This window comes from Sciurus carolinensis, chromosome 17 (assembly GCF_902686445.1).
Source record: "Sciurus carolinensis chromosome 17, mSciCar1.2, whole genome shotgun sequence".
Lineage (NCBI taxonomy): Eukaryota > Metazoa > Chordata > Mammalia > Rodentia > Sciuridae > Sciurus > Sciurus carolinensis.
Genome location: NC_062229.1, coordinates 16950997 through 16968874, shown reverse-complemented (window position 1 = coordinate 16968874; position 17878 = coordinate 16950997). Strand labels below are relative to the sequence as shown.

Genomic DNA, 17878 nt, shown 5'->3' with positions numbered 1-17878 from the left:
TCATCTTTCCTACTAAAAATATGTCCTTTTTGTTTTGATGCCTTATACTTTTGTGCGCCACCCAGGGGATACATGGAAGGTGGAATCAAGGAAGCTTCTCCTTCCTTCCAGTGTCCCAGGGACAGTTCCCCACTCAGGTCCATTCAGCATCCCCTTCTGTTCATTGAGCATTTATTTTTTGTTTCTTTAAACACACAGAAAGTAATAGCCATACAAAAATGGATTACCAAGGTTACCTGTGTTGGGAGATTGACAGACTACAGTTTCTGACTACCATTTCTTCATTCTTTAGAGGAAAATTGATATGCTAACCACAGCTTCCCTGTGTGTGCACTGCCTCCTCATTGTGTGGTGAGAGCCCGGGATGGCACATGATGCCGTGTGTGTGTGTGAGAGTGTGTGTGCGTGTGAGTGTGTGTGCGTGAGTGTATGTGTGTGTGAGAGTATGTGAGTGTGTGTGAGTTTGTGAGTGTGTGTGAGTGTGTGCGTGAGTGTATGTGTGTGTGAGTATGTGAGTGTGTGTGTGTGTGTGAGTGTATGTGTGTGTGTGAGTATGTGAGTGTGTGCGTGAGTGTATGTGTGTGTGAGTATGTGAGTGTGTGTGTGTGTGAGTGTGTGAGTGTGTGTGAGGGTGTGTGTGTGTGTGTGCAGGCACACATTTGCACACATACAGGTTTCAGAGCAAGGGACCTGGGCTCAATGCGTAGACCTTCCAAAACTTTGATGCCTTCACCTAATGACCGTTGTTGACTTTACGATAGTGTAAAAGCAATATGCATTTCATAGAATTTGAGCTTTGATTCTTGAGTTTAGGTCTTTCCACAGGCTGGTGGGTAATGCACTACCCTCTCAAGATGCTGGGCCCTGGTGTCCCACAGCTGGAATCCACGTCAGCCATGCCCTCCCCAGGTGAACACCTGAGACTCCAGGGCTGCTGTGCTGCTCAGGTGGGAGGCTGGTGGGTGGGACATGTCAGTGCATTGCTGACCTGTGGGGTCCCAACCCTTCTGATGGTTTCATCAGAACACAGCCCACCATCATCCCTGAGCTTTCAGGGGTTCCAGGACTCAGGACGACAGGTGAAACTAAGTGACAGTGCACTTCAGTTCAAAGGAAAGTTCTGCAGCTAATTCATAGTGTGAATGCAAAAGCTTTGGGTAGAATCATTTCTCTTGATATTTCAGTAGCACAAGACAACTGCATTCTTCAAAGTGGTAAATATGATTTTAAGTATGTTTTAATGGACACATAACATTCCTACCTATTTACATGGTACAGTAGAATACTTTGGAAGATGCATGCAGGGTGAAATGTGCAAGGCAGCGTGGTCAGCATTGCTTCTCCTCCAGCATTAGTCACTCCTACATGCTGAGAATCTTCAGGCTCTTGTAGTTACTGTGAAGTGTGTGGAAGGTTGCTGTGGCCACAATTCCCCTACTGTGCTGCAGACCCCAGAGCTGGCTTCTCCTGCCTCTCAGAGGTTGGGAGCTATTGTCTCCATTTCTTCTGTCCCCCCTCCCTCACACACTTCCAGTCTCCAGTGACCACGATTCCACTCTCTTCCTGTGTAAGTTGAGGATTTTAGCTTCCACACATGAATGACAGCATGCTCTGTTTCCATGCACACAGCTGTAAATGGCAGGATTCATTGTTTCTTAGCTAAATATGATTCTGTAGTGTTCTGTATCTGTCCTCCCATTGACGGAAACATTTTCGTTCCCTATTCATCCCATGATGGACGTCCTGGTGGATTCCACATCTTGGCTCTTGGTACAGGCTCTGATGAGCCCAGCAGGCTGGTGTCTCTCATGGATTCATAGACTTTGCATCTGCACAGAGCGGTTTTCATTGTCTTCAGTCCACATTCCTCTACACTGTTCCCCTCTTGTAAGTTAAATTAGATTTTCTTTACGTTACCTCATTTGCTTCCCACCAGGTCCTTATGCACCGACTGATATTAGTGCAACATTTTACAACTAATGCGGTGGAGTTTCAGAGTCCCGTTCTATGTTCATGCAGTGCTAACAAACACAACACTGGGGCTGACACTGTGAACTCGGCATGCTGCTGTCAGCTCTGAGATCTGAGGAGCCACACACAGCAGCTGTCATCAGGTGTAATCACACCTTGCAGCACACGTCATCAAGAAAGCTCTCCTACGGAAGACATTACAAGGAGAATCACCTTTTCAAATTGATTTCCCTGTTTAATTCACATATAACAATTGCATTTATTTGTGGTGGACTGGGTGACACTTTGCTATGTGTGTCAATGTTTAATGACCAAATCGGTGTGATTATCCCAATCATGTCTTTCAGTATTTGTCATTGTGAGTGACAGGAAAACTCAGACTCCTGTTTTCTAACTATTATGAAATAAATGAAACATGTGGGAACTCAAGTCCCCTGCTGTGCTGTGGGACACTAGGACTTCATGTCCTCTCTGTGACTTTTACCGTCACTTAGCCCATCCCGTCCTCCCTCCCCACTCCCCTTCCCAGCCTCTAGTCACTGCTCGGCTCTTACCTCTGAGCCATCCCTCTCCCTCTTGTTCTTTCCTGTTGCCACTCTGGCTTCCTTGCTGGCCTTGGACTTCTGAAATGGGCACATTCCTCAGGGCCTTGGCATGGTCTTTGCCTCCTGCCAGACATTCTTCCCTCACAGCCTGTGGCACTTTCTCTGTTTTCCTGCGGATATTTTTTTGTTGTTCAAATATGATTTGTCAACTTCTTTGCTTTTTTGCCAAAAGTCCAGTTTTTAAACAAAAAACTTCCATCTACTCTCTTCTTTTTTACCTTATTTTCTTTTTTTCCCAAGCATCTCCTTATCTGGGATGTGATATAATTTTCAAAATTTGCTTATAATTTTCTCCATCTTTAGATTGTGGGGATATTGGTTTTCTGCCCCATTCACACATTTTCTAGATTATTCCCAGGACACTGTAAATATTCAACTTTTTTTCTTTAAGTACACTAGAGATTTCTCAGTATAGTTCTAGAGTATACGACCTCTTGAGGAAATGCTAAGAGATGGGAAGAAACTTGTTTTAAAGAGTGTAGGTGATGCCTTGAAAGGTGACCAGATTCATATGAGATCTAAAAATGATGTCTTTACTGTAATTAAAAATGAGAGAAAATAGAAATTAAACAGTAGAAATGCTTCTCCTTTCCCTCTTTCCTTCACTCTCTCTCATAGTCACATCAACCACATGAAACCAATGAATGACACAGAGATTTCAGAATTCCTCCTTCTGGGATTTTCAGGGGACCCAAAACTACATCCCCTCATCTTTGCACTTTTCCTCTCCATGTACCTGGTCACTGTGCTGGGGAACCTGCTCATCATCCTGGCCACCATCTCAGACTCCCACCTGCACACACCCATGTACTTCTTCCTCTCCAACCTGTCCTTTGTGGACATCTGCTTCACCTCCACCAACGTCCCAAAGATGCTGCTGAACATCCAGACACAGAGCAAGGCCATCACATACCCAGGCTGCATCACTCAGATTCATTTCTTTGTACTCCTTATAGAGTTGGACATTCTTCTGTTGACTGTGATGGCCTATGACAGGTATGTGGCCATCTGTCACCCCCTGCACTACATGGTCATCATGAAGCCCCATCTCTGTGGATTGCTAATTCTGGTGTCCTGGGTTGTGAGAGTTTTATATGCATTGTTGTAAAGATTAATGGTATTGTGCCTGTCCTTCAGCAGGGACTTGGAAATCCCCCACTTCTTCTGTGAGCTCAACTATGTGGTCCAACTTGCCTGCTCTGACACCTTTCTCAATGAGTTGGTGATTTATGTTGCTGCCATCTTGCTGGGTGGTGGCCCCCTCACTGGCATTCTTTACTCTTATTCCAAGATGGTTTCCTCCATCCGTGCAATCCCATCAGCTCAGGGGAGGTACAAGGCCTTCTCCACCTGTGCTTCTCACATCTCTGTGGTTTCCTTATTTTATTGCACGAGCCTAGGTGTGTACCTCAGTTCTGCAGTGACCCAAAACTCACGTTCAACTTCAACAGCCTCTGTGATGTACACTGTGGTCACTCCTATGCTGAACCACTTCATCTACAGTCTGAGGAATCAGGACCTGAAGAGCGCACTGAGGAGACTCTTTGAAAGAGAAAGATTAAATGTCAATTGACTGAAACTGGAGAAACGTCCATGATTGCAGGACTCTGAACTTCTGAGCAAGAAACTGGGTTATTTTCAGAAAGTGGAAGCAGAACTTGCTCCTCCTACTTTATTTGTGAGTTTCTATTCCTTTGATTTCCACCTCTGCATGCAATTCCACTGCTTCATTCACTTTATGATGCTTTCTGATCTCTGTGAAATCAAATCCTCTCCACTTGTCCTTTTCCAACTTTCCCCAAATCATTCCCATCTTTGGAAAAGGAAGAGTTGCAAATTCTCATTTATCACATAAGATATATTTCTAGAAATAATTTAAGCTCAAATGACTATATCATGCTAAGTAATTGTTTATTTCACTGAAAATAGTCATAATATTTATTCACTTGTGATATATATTTAAAAAGCAAGGTCATTTTTATAATTTATTGTGGGGGAAAATCTGAGAGAAAAATTTGATCCCATGGATTGAACCCAGGGATATTTACCCATCCAGAGCCCTGTTTTCTGTCTCAGATGGGGTCTTACTAAGTGGCTTAGAGCTTAGCTGGGTGCTGAGGCTGACCTTGAATTTGTAATCTTTATGCCTCAGACTCCTGAGTCACTGGGATAGCAGGTATGCAGCACCGTGCCTGGCTGACAATAGGTTTTCTTTTGTGTGTTCCTTGCTGTATCACTTCCATAAATTACATTCTTGACAAGGTAGCCTTAAACATACCAGGGTGTTAGCTGGTCATCAGGTTATATCCTCATCTTTTGGATCCTCTTTCTATTTCAGTGTGGTGTCCACAGTACTGACCATAGTTATGGACAAACCTGTCCTCACAGGTATCTACTCCACCATTTTCCACAGGTGGACAATTTTATGTGCTTGACAACTTTTTGAAATATCTGTAATAAATAAATTGTGACTAGGTTAATGGTCATGAGAGGACAGTCACTGGGCAGGGAGGGCAGGTGGACTGTGGCTGTAATGGGGAAGCATTTAGGATCCTTGACCGATGGGAACTGTTCTGTATTTTACTTTGATGAGCATGTATTATTTGTAAACTCTTGCAAGTTTCAGCCTGGTATTTCCACACATGCCTATAGTGTATACTCATGAAAGCCAACCTGATAATTCACTCTTTCCAACCCCTACCAACATCTATTCTACATTCAGGTTGGCATTTTGTTTGATTTTTTTTAACTTCTTCATATGAGAGAGACCACATAGTGCTTGCCTTTGTGTATCTGCCTTATTCACTCAGTACAATGTCCTCTGGCTCCATCCACATTGTCACAGTGACAGGATTTCATCTTTCCGTGCAGCTGAATGATGTTCCATGTTGTGTAGGTGACACAATTTTCTCCTCCATTCATCTGGTGATGGGCACTTAGGTTGACTCCACAGCTCAGCTGTTTTGAATGAAGCTGCAGAAACATGGGTGTGGATGCTTTTCTTTGCTGTGCAATTTCATTTCCTTGTCATCAGTGTAAATACCTGGCTGTGATATTTTGCACAGTCTTTTGTGGAAGCTGACTAAAGTGTCCTTGGAACTTTTGGCCTCATTTCTTAACAAGAATATGTCAATCTACAATTTTCTCCAAATAAAAAGTTGATTAAAATTATAAATGAAAAAATGAGTGTTGTCTGAGCACGCCATTTGTTCACAGTTAAAATTTTAATGACTTTTCCTTTTGCTCCAAGACTCATGGTTTGTTTTTCACTTTCTCCCATGCAGTTGTAGCTGCCATGGTCTATCCTGTGTTTAGAGTGACCCTTATGAGATCAGGTAGATGAGAGAGAACAGTTTGCTGATAATGTGCTGTGGCTTTATGTCAATGCAGATGTAACGTGTGCAGCAGACTGTGGTGAAGGTTGCTTTGCAGATTGGTGTGGAAATGTTGGATATTGAAATAAGCAGAATTGGGATGGTAAGAATTGCTGGCACCTGATATTTCATTGTTCTTGCTCTCTCTGCTATGTAGACACTAATGGAGAGAGTACATACGAACATTTGATTGAGAATGTGGCTTTTTCTTAAGTGAACATCTTCTACTGCCTCTCTTCTGCACAACCATGGGAATCCCACACTGTTCTGTGATTTTGCCAGAGTACTGAGTTCCTCTGTTCAGGCCATCTCATCAATAACATAGAATTGTATTTAGTTTCTATTGTTCTAGGTCTTTCTCTCTTACTGAAATCCTCTTCATTATTTAGACTACTTTCATCCACTCAGAATTAAATCAGCCAGGGTCTAGTCCAAAGCCTTTTACTTGGTGGTGTCCTTGCTTCATGCACCGACTGTTTTAGTCAGTGTTCTATTAATTTAACAAAATACCTAAGATTTATAAGAAGAGAAGTTGTATTTGGGCTCATGGTTTGCAAGGTTCCAGGTTGATGGACTGGTCTTGTGGCAGTGAGCACATGATGGGGGTGGCAGGCATGTGGCAGAGTAAAGGTGCTCACCTCATAGCCAGGAAATGAAAAATGAAGAGGAGGAGACATGGATACGCAATCCCTTCCACAGGGTGATCCCCCAGTGAAGTAAAACTTCCTACTAGAACTCCTCTTAGCATTTCCACCACCTTCCAATAGCACCAAGTGGGGGATCTGCCTTTACCACAGTGCCTTTGAGGGACACATGAGATTGACACCTGAGCACTGGCCTTGAGGTCTACCTCAGTTCTGCAGACATCTGCTGTCTAGGGTAACCTTGAGTGACCTTGGTGAAGATCACTCACATACTGAGCCCCTTGTTCCACAGTCTGAAGAGCAGGCAGATGAAGGGGCCAAGGGCATTGGATCCCTCAGGGAAAGCCATAACATTATCTGCTGAGTAGCAGCATACATGACGCTGAGGACCAGAGAGCCGCCTGGCCTCCTTCATCCAGCCCTTTGAAGTCTTCTACTTTTACAAGTTTAAAGCAGCTCTCTCCTTGGGTCTTCCTTCAGGGTCTTTCCTGTCCTTGGTACTGTTCATAAAGTTCCAAGTTTGATGAATACAATGTGGCATTTTCCCAGTTATCTACAATAATGGTTTGTTTTTCATATTGAAGAAACAACATCTTTTACCTTTAATACACATTCTCAGAAGTGACCCTCTGTGTTTCTTTTTGACTTGGACACTCACTTGCAGAGATGTGCTCTGTGGTGATGCAAATGAGACCAACTGGAAGGTTTCCTGCCTTTGTATGATTCCTTTCCTTTCAGTCACACTGAACTTACTGAATTTTACTACTCATACGCAGTATCAATTCCTTGAATTTCAGAAGTGTAGCTCATCTGTGCTTGCAACCGTGATGTCTAGTATAGTTCCTGGTAAGGAGTTTGTCCCCTGTGAATTCTTGTTGAATAGAAGGAAATTCAGGGGATGGTTGAAGAGAGAGGAGAGAATCTGGGCCAAAAACATACACATAGGTAGATTTCCTAAGAGGCTTTGAGGTAGAAAAATACTCCAGACTCATGGAGGTAGATCTTGATAAGACAGACAACACAGAGGGAATGAAACCAGCATTCAAAGGAGGCACCTGCTCATCCCCACTTTCCCTGGGCAGTAGCATAACCGTCACGGGAGGGAACCATCCTAGTTTCCCATGGCAGAGGCATGGAAAAGGGAGATGCAGTGTATCCATATGAGTACTCTTCAGCCTCCAGGAAGAAAGAAATCCTATCATTCATAACAAAATAATGGGGATGGGACATGGTGCTACATGAAAGAAGACAGACAGCCAACCCCACATGTGCTCTGTCCTATGTGGAAGTAAAGGAGCCTCAGTCTATATTCAGAATAGTGACCCCAGTGACTGGCAAGGAAGGAGCAGAAGGAGGGAGGGAGGGATGCTGGAAAATGGGTAGCAGAACACAGTTCAGTAGAAAGAAGAAGTCCTGGAGTTCCACAGCTGAGTGGGGGAGGAGGGGCTGCAGAGCACAACGTGTTGTCCTGTGTTTTATGAGGATCTAGAAGTGAGGAGCTCAAACCTGGGAACACAAGAAATGGACATGGAGAGGGAAAGGTTCCTTATGCTGTTTTGTTCACTGGACACAGTGTGCATGGGCTAAAGTATCACCCTGACCCCTGTTCACATGCACATTCACATGTCAGTAAAAATTAAATGAAGATTTAAAACTATACTTGGCATTTGCCAGTTTGTTGGACCATGTTATACACACTGTGTCTGGATGTTCCTGGTCACTGCTTGACAAGGAAGCAAGAGCTTATGGTCACCAGGCAACGAGCTTGAGGTCACAGAGGGAAGGAAGAGGCCCCAGCCAAGGACACAGAGGGGATGAAGAGGCCCCTGCCCAGTCTGTGTGGACCAGGCCAGGCTTCCAGACCTGAGGTTCAGTTGGCTCTAGAGAAGCTTTGCTGATGCAAAATTAAAGGTGGAACAAAACAGAAGCTTCTGATTAAACTCCTGCTTCTGGGATTCTCCCCATCAAGGAAGGCTCTGTTTCAGGGTGAGCAGTCTTAGGAAGAAATCCAACACCAAGGTAAGGCACTTGAAGTTCCCTTGATTATTTTAATGTGATTGTTCTGTGTATTCATGAAATCAACACCTTTTCATGTTTCTGAGCCATTTGTATTTATTCTTTTAGGTCAGTGGTTCAGGTGATTCTAGGATCTTGGGCTTTTAAAATTATAATTGTTTTGAAATAATTTGTATATGTGTATTTTGCTTCTTTAGATTTTATTCAATTTAAATATATTTCATTGTTAAGATACATTTCATTGTCCATATTTGAGGTTTAAGACTGGATGTTTTGCAGTAAATATAGGTAAATGATTGTAATAATGAGACAGATTTTCACATTATACAAGATATCATGTATTTTCAACTAGTTTTTTAAATATTTAAAAAATATTTTATCAATGTTTTTGACATGCACATTTTAAAATATTGTATTTTAAAAATTATTTTCTTAATTGTACAAATTTATGGGGTATGGTGTAATAGTTCAATTCAAGTGTGCAGTGTGGAATGATCAAATCAGGATAGTCAACAATTCCATTTTCTTAAACAATTTCAGGAAAATGTGTAAATAACATGTAAAATTGTATGTACAGTGCACAGTGTAATCTTTCAATATGTGTATGGAGGATGTACTGATAAATGAAGATAATTAATGTTTCTCTCTCCTCCTCACTAACTTTTCTCTTGAGACTTGAGCTCTTTCCTTGTTATTCATAAAACATATAATGTGAATTACTTTCTGTGCTGGAGAATTTGACTGAACTCATTCCTCCTCTCTCACTGTGTTTATGCACCATTTCTCCAACCTCCCACCTGCCTCCTCCTTCCCCACCCACCCTTCCCAGCCTCTGGTAGCCAGTCTTACACATTCCAATAGACTGTAAAATATGCACATGTGAAACAGAATGTGGGATTGTTCTGTCTGCATGTGTCCTGTTTTACTCAATAGAATATTGTTGGAGACATGCACATTTTCATACTTGAATCCACCCATCATGTTCTCAATTCTACTTGTTTTAGTTCTTCCATCGTTTTTAATTCTCAGTGTATTAATCTATCATTTCTTGTAGAAGTCCTATACTCTTTTACCTCTTGCCTGAAAATTCAATTATAATTGTTATTCATTTTAAGAATGCAAGTTCACTTCCAAAGAATAATCATTCAAGCACCAGGTACTACAAAAACCTTTTGTCATGGATTTGGATATTTATAATAGCATAGCTTTTATTGGATTGGATTTTTTTGGATAATTCTCCATATATACATGTATAGACTGAAATCATTTCAAAAGTTTTGATAAACACAGCTTTATGATATACTGTAATGAAAACCAAATTAAATTATCCCTTGTTACTCCATTAAAAGTCATCTTGTTCAGGTTTTCATGGTGGGAAAGATCGGCCAGGTTTCCTAAACACTTTCTATCCATTCTTGGATTTTCCCTCAACACCAGTACATGGATTTGGTTTGAGCTGTCTGTCCACTCTGTCAATCACTTCAGTCAAAGCATTGCCATGTCTATTGGTTTCTGTTTGTGCTATAACCAACTGTCACCAATCAGTGGAATTATAAAAGGATACAAATGTAAAACGTTTCATTACTTAAGTTTAGAAATCCAATATGTTTTTAATTGGGATATATATTGAGGTATCTGCAGAGCTTTTTCTTCAAGTGGTTGTGAGGCAGAATCCTTTCTCTGCTTCTGGAGGCTGACCATGTTCCTTGTCTCATGGCCACCTCCACCCTCTTTAAGGCCAGCTGTGGCAGGTGAGTCTTCCTCACATTGCATTACACCAACATTGAGACTTCTATTTTTCTCTTCCACATGTAAGGACCTTGTGGTAACTTTGACTTCCTCAGATATCCTGGGGTAATATCCCTCTCTGTGGTCACTTGTCAGAAGCCTAATCTCTTCTATTCCTGACTAACATATTCAGAGTTCAGGGAAGTGGGATGTGGACATTGCTTCAGGCATTATTCTACCCACCATCTCTCATGCCCTAGTTGTGGCCAAAGAGCTGTAAACTGAAGTCTGTTAGGTGGAGTTTTATGGAAAACACACATCACATCATCCCAATGGACAAAACGCATATCAGACAATATTGAGCAGAATAAGGCAGCACAAAAGTGCACAATTCTGTTTATTAGAAGTTTACTTCGTTCAACAGGTAATCTGTGCTCTTATGATTCTAGATAGTCATTACCACAGGGGCAGAAGTAGCACCAGGAATTGATGCCACAGAGGCTTCTGTGTGGCTGTTAGATTCTATTTCTTTTGTGAGTTCTGGCTTCTTGGAGGATATTAACTATTTGAAAACTCATTGAGTTGTTGATATAACACTTTTCCCATCTGTGTTTTATACTTCATCTGAGAGTTTTTTTGTTGTTGTTGTTGGTTTGTATTTTGCAAAGACCTACCTGTGACTCCCTTTATACTTCAACCTTGAGTCTTCTTCCAGTCTTCCTGGCTGGAATATAGATTTGATATCTGGTGGTATAGCAGCTATTCTGTGACCATGAGATTAGAAAAACACATTGAGGATGATATTGTAGAAAAACACCAGAAGACTAAGTCCTCAATTGCATCAAAATGTTGTGAGGGTAGCCTTGAGTTCCTAGGTAGAAACGGGTGATATATAAACAAATACAGAATTTTTTCAGTAAGTGGTTTGGCTCTTTGTTACTTGTAACCAAGTATCCTCTATAACTGAATACAGACATTTGAGAATACTTGTAACAGGTCATATACACAAAACATTTCCAAAAGGATCACAAGTGGTATATGCAGATCCATAAATCCTTATGTGAAAATGAACATTCCATAAAATTACTATCAAATGACAGGATTTTATTCCTGTTTAATGGCCAAATATTATTCCATCATGAATGCAGGCCATATTTCCTGTATGTATGTGTTCAAGCAGGGTTGCTACGTGTTTCATAAACTCTTCTTGGCACCAAGCCCTGCTCATTCAGTACATTTTGCTCTCAGTCTCTTTCCTGGTACAGAGGCAGATTTGTGTATCTCTGACGGTCGTAGAACCAGTTCTCCTTGGACATGGAGGGATGACCCTATTTTAACTTTTATCCTCTTCTCTAAGATGATCAGCTCCTGAGGATGGATTTGGAAGAAGTCATCCTTCAAGACTTAAGATGATTAAGATGAGTTTAGGGTCTTTAATTTGCTTTGGCAATAAAATATGATGAGCTTGTTGGTGAGTCCCAAGGGACTTTCAAGGACATTTCTGCTGCTCTGTGTTGGAAACCTGCCTTGGCTGCTGAAAAAACCAGGCTAGACAGCTGGAGGATAAGGAATCTGGAAGACAAGCCAGTTCCTGTCAAGCCACCCTAGATCAGCCAACACAGCTGAGTCCCCAGTGCACCAGAAAGCCCAGCTGAGGTGGGCAGAGGGACCTAGGGGACACACAACTCTGCAGATTCAAAAGGGGACCAGTGAGCTCAGAAGAACTCATCACCATGCACTTCTATTTGATGGTAAGATATTATATTAAACCCATTTGTTACACAGCAATAGTTAACCCTTACAGTAAGTGAAAGGAAGGGAACTGAAAGCAAGTAGAATAATCTGCTCTTTTTTGTTTTGGAATTTGCTTTGATATTTAAAGACACCATTCCGAATTACTCTCTTGTTCAAATTTATTCAATGGGAATGTAATTTAAAGTGATAAATGGTGATTATTTTCCAGGAAAAAGAACATGCATGTTTGTGTGGGAAGTTGCTTGCATGTTTGTGATCTGAAATTGCATGACTGGGCAGGAACTCAAGCTCTCTTCTGAGTCATCCATTGAACATGAAGACTGAAATGATCCCTGCACATGAAGGAGATACAGAAAGGATAATATTAATTTTGCTTGTTCAATACTCCTCTAGTATCATGATAACATATAGAGAAGGTAGGTGTGTCAGTCAGATGTTCATCATTGTGACTGAAAATCCCTGACAAGGACAATTTCCATGACAAGAGCTTATTTTGGGATCATGGTTTCAGAGGTTCAGTCCATGATTGGCTGATGCCATTGCTCTGGACTTGAAATGATGCCAAACAGGGCAGAAAGGCATGGAGGAGGAAAGGTGCTCAGCTCATGGCAAGGATGTAGAGAGAATGAGGAGCCAGAGACAAAATAGAATCCCAAGGGCCTCCCCCTAACCATGATCTACTTCCTCCAGCCTCACTTCTCTGTCCACACTTATGACCAAGTAGTCCATTCAAATTATTAATCCATTGAGTGGATTAATCCACTGAAGAAGTGACAGCTTTCCTCATTTCATATCTGACATCCTGAATTGCCTAATACTGAACCTTTGAGGGGATACCTCATAACCAAACCATAAGTGACTTCATTCAGTACACATAAGGATTCATATTTCTAGAAACTGCTGGAAATTTTCAGGCAGAAACAGATAACTCAATAATGCCTTCAAGCAATGCCAATCAATCTTTGATGAGCAAACTCACTTGCACATGGGATCCAATCTTTCCATCCACAGTAATTGTATTTCCAGTATGAAAAAGACATGTTTTTTGTAGTAATACAATATACAGTTTATCGTCTCCTCTTTAAGGTCCACTTTGATGTTGAGGCAAATTGATCTACCTATCATTTGAAATTTGTCTTTCCATAGAGACATGACTTGGAGATCTGTATTTCCTAAATATATATCTGATAAATGTCTGATGTGATTGTGGCAGAGACCAAGCAAATGGTATGGAAATGACAACCCCAATACAGCAGCCTGGGAAGAGGGAGGAAGAAGGTGAAATATTGAGAACATTGGTCCTTTCCCAATACATCCCTTCCCAGTGACAAGACAATCCCTGTGAAGAAGATGTCCATCAAGCCTAAAAATGACATTCTCTGCGGGGGAGCAGTCAAAATATTGATCCTTCCCCAAGTAAATACGTCTCCAGTGACAGTACAATAGACCCTGGAGGGAAGGAGATAAGCACTGAATGCTGAACCCTGGACCCTCCATCCTTGTCCAGTAAATGCAAATTACAAACTCTCACAAAATGTTTCCTGAGTGCCAGTACTGATCTTTTCTGACGAAGTCTTCAGTGGTTCAGTCATCTCCCAGCATGTAACCTATAGAGACCCAGAACTCCCCTGTAATGGGGGCTGCTTTCTATCCAGAAAGTGAGCCTTCTGATGCCCGACTCCACCACTGAATCAACGCTCTGTGAGTTGGTGAGGTCTGCACCAAACCGGTCACTCTGGTTTTCACACCATGGACACCAAGCTGAGTAAGTAAACAGAACTCTGACATGAGAAAGAAGCTGTGCTGGGTCTTGACTCACGCTGGTCTGTTAGAGTCCACATCACCTGGAAGAGCCATTGAGAGGCTGAAGCCAGAGGCACGAGGCACCCACAGGGCAAAACTGTGGTCCTGGGATTCCCTCTAGTGCAAAATGACACACGAGGCTTGGTTGTCAAGTGTGCTTTCTTCCTAGGAGGAGTTCAGCACACGACTGCTTTTGAATAACAAAATGAAAAAAGAAAGAAAGAAGAGAAAAATTTCTTGTTTGTGTTCTGGTATTTGAGAAGTTATTTTTTTAAAAATGCAAGTTGTCCAATGAGATAAATGGGAATTTCCAAGATTTCTAATCCACCATTGAAAATGGCATTGAGAAAGTGTGAAAGAGACCAAGGTGAACACTGTTCAGATGTCAAAGAGGAGAAAGCTTCACAAGTTTGAGTGCTCATCTTTTATAGAGGAGTTGAAATCAAAGAAATGGAAACTTGAGACAATAAATAGAAGGCACAAGTCCTACTTCCATGATCTGAACAAACTTGCAATTACTTGCTCTGAGGCTTCACACTCTGCAATCAATGGCAGCTTCTTAGTCTCAGAACAGTGGATGCTTGTGTAGTTTCTCAGAGAATCTCCTCAGAGCACTCTTGATGTCCTTATTCCTCAGACTGAGGACAAAGGGGTTCAGCATGGGGGTGACCATGCTGTACATCACTGAGGCTGTTGTACTGGATTGTGAGTTTTGGGTCACAGCAGAGCTAAAGTACACACTTAGAACAGTACAATGAAACAAGGAAACCACAGAGAGGTGAGACACACAGGTGGAGAAAGCTTTGTATTTGCCATGAGCTGATGAAATTTGCACAGATGGAGGACACTGTCTTGGAGTAGGAGTAAAGGATGCCAGTGAGGGGGCCACCTCCCAGCACCACACATGTAACATCCATCACCATGTCATTAAGAAGAGTGTCAGAGCAGGCAAGGGGGACCACCTGATTAGGTTCACAGAAAAAGGGGGGATTTCCAAGTCTGTGCAGAAGGACAGTCACAACATCATTAGGCTTGGCAACCAGGAATTTAGGGCACTTGTGATCCAGGACACCAAAACCAGCAATCCACAGAGCCTCTGGTTCATGATGACCATGTAGTGCAGGGGGTGGCAGATGGCCACATATCGGTCATAGGCCATCAGAGCCAGAAGGAAGTTGTCCAACAGTACAAATAATTCAAAAAAATAAATCTGTATGATGCAGCCTTCATAGGTAATGTCCTTGCTCTGTGTCTGGATGTTCACCAGCATCTTTGGGATGGTGGTGGAGGTGAAGCAGACGTCCACAAAGGACAGGTTGGAGAGGAAGAAGTACATGGGCGTGTGCAGGTGGGAGTCTGAGATGGTGGCCAGGATGATGAGCAGGTTCCCCAGCACAGTGACCAGGTACATGGAGAGGAAAATCCCAAAGATGAGGGACTGCAGTTCTGGGTCTTCTGAAAATCCCAGAAGGAGGAATTCGGAAACTTGCGTATAATTCTGTGGTTCCATTTCTTGGGACTATCAGGAAAGAGAAAAACAGCAGCACTAAGTGTTGTGCCTGGCCCCCTTTAGTTGTCCCCTTCCCACCTCTGATGAAGAAATCCAGTCCCTCTCTTCCTTTCTCTCAGCAAGATGTACTGTTCCACAGCTTTCATGAGCAATTCTTTCATGCACTTGAGCAATATAAACTGAGTTCCAACCATGTTCCCAGAAGGGCCTCACCAAGGAACCGAGAAATAAAAGTCGCTAGAATCCAATTACAGATAAATAATGTGAAGAGCAAATTGTAAAACAAGGATTGAGAAAAATTTTGAATGTTTTCACCACACAGGGGAGATAGATGGATTTCTACATTACATAATGTAAACATGTATTAAAACATCTCATGGCATCCAAAAATCATGGGCAGTTTTCATGTATTCATTACAAAAAAAAAGAAAGGATCATAGACTACATCATATGATAATCATTGCTATGGAGAAAATGTGGCAGGTTGAAAGGAGAGTAGATGGGGGAGTGCATTTATTGTAAGCCAGGGAAAATGATGTGAACAAGGTGACATTTCAACAGAGACCTCCAGGATAAGGGGAGGCCACACAGCAGAGGTGTGTCTAGCAGGATCGAGCAGCCTAATAATCCCTGTGAAGGTGCTTGTTTCATGCTTCAAATTTCAAAAGGAAGCCAGAATGGGGTAGAGAAAGATGGGAGAGTCACGTTGTCTGAGAATGTTGAGGGGGAGGTGGTCACTCTGAAGCTGCTGACATGTGAGGTTTCTCCAGAGGCCGAGGGTTCTGTCTCACAAGTTGTCCCTTGTACTTTATTTAAAGCAGCTTTACTGAGATCTAGCTGAGGCTGAAGGACTTCACTATGAAATGTGCATGATCTGGTGAGTTCAGACTCGTAGGAAGCCTGGTGCCCTCACCCAATCAATGCCATGGACACGTCCATCCCCTCCCAGAGTGTCCTTGTGTGCACCCCACCTTTTTTTTGCTTTGTATTTGTCTGTGGTGGGAACAATTAACATCAGGTCTGTCCTCCTGGGACATTTTCAATATCATTTGTTAGTTCCAGGAACTATGTTGTATGTGTCTGGAAATTCAATGTCTTTTGTAACTAACTTAATAAAACAGAGCAAGTGTTCCCTCCTGCACTCCTTCTGCTCTGGAATCTATGAGTTTGGTTACTTTAGAGTTCTCATGAATGTGGAATCACGTGGTATTTGATTTCAAAGGGGTCCCTGGATCCAAGTTGGTGTTTTTTTTTGCTTTAGATATCTAATGATCTGGACAGATAAGGACTATATGATCTGGACAGATAAGGACTATACAAAGGAAGAAAAATTGCAGGCTGATGTTCTTCATGAATGTAAATGAAAATATTCTCAGTACAATACTCACAAGATTAATTCAACAGCATGTTAAAAGGATGATTCCCTGTTGAGAATACCTGAACTCATGGACTGAAACTCTGAAGACCACTCTCTATAACCCCCAATGAATCCCACTGCCTTCATGACAATCTCTCCTCTTTCTCCATGTGATTTATTCCTGTGGATGTCATATCACAGACACCCTTGATTCATTATCTTCCACCTTTGACATTATCATGTAAGATCCAAATGAGCGGAGACCTTACCTGCTTTCTTCATTTATGTGTTTTTACAAAGGTGAATACATTTTAGAAAATGTAGAAAAAAATGAAGCAAGTTAGATTTTATGCACTAAAAAACTGATTGAGTATTGAAAGGGAACCCTCCATGTGATAGGAGAAGTTTGCTATTTAGAATCAATCCCAAAATGCAAAAAGAAAGCAACAAGGAAATAATGTAGCAAAAGGCACAAGAGGCAATTGATTACCTGTAACTGCACTGAGTGAAACTGAATAAAAGGTTAAGATAAATCCTTAACAAAAGACCCAAAATAATAATTCTATTTAATGCACATGAGCATCTATCTCAGGATTGAATTGGCAAAGACCTGGAAATACAATAATACAAACAGATACTTGGGAGCAGAGAAAGAAACCCCCACAGTTATCATTTCGTCCTATAAACATAAATGTGTTCAAAGGAGCTTATGGCTCTGGACATGACGGCAGGAGTGAGGAGATGAATTCATGGCCATGATGAAAACACTGCTGGCTTTGCGGGTTCTTACCAAGTGTGGGAGCTAGAAGCACTGTGTGCATCTTCTCATTGCTCCTCCCAGGAATCCTACCACACCAGTTATTTACACCCATGGTGCAGACAGGGAGGCTCCATAAATGCAAAAAGCTTCTATATGTAAAAGTGTGCTCCTGAGAATGATGTGGGCGGTCTTTTGTGGAATGCAAAAGTTTGTGTTCCTCCATGTGATAGGAGAAGTTTGCTATTTAGAATCAATCCCAAAATGCAAAAAGAAAGCAACAAGGAAATAATGTAGCAAAAGGCACAAGAGGCAATTGATTACCTGTAACTGTGCCCAGGAGCTTTCTAGATTTAAA

General features: G+C 41.9%; 1 pseudogene; it reads left to right on the top strand.

The window, feature by feature from the left end:
- Positions 1-3375: 3375 nt before the first annotated feature.
- Positions 3376-4149, top strand: LOC124968123 (olfactory receptor 7A10-like; annotated as a pseudogene).
- Positions 4150-17878: the final 13729 nt, after the last annotated feature.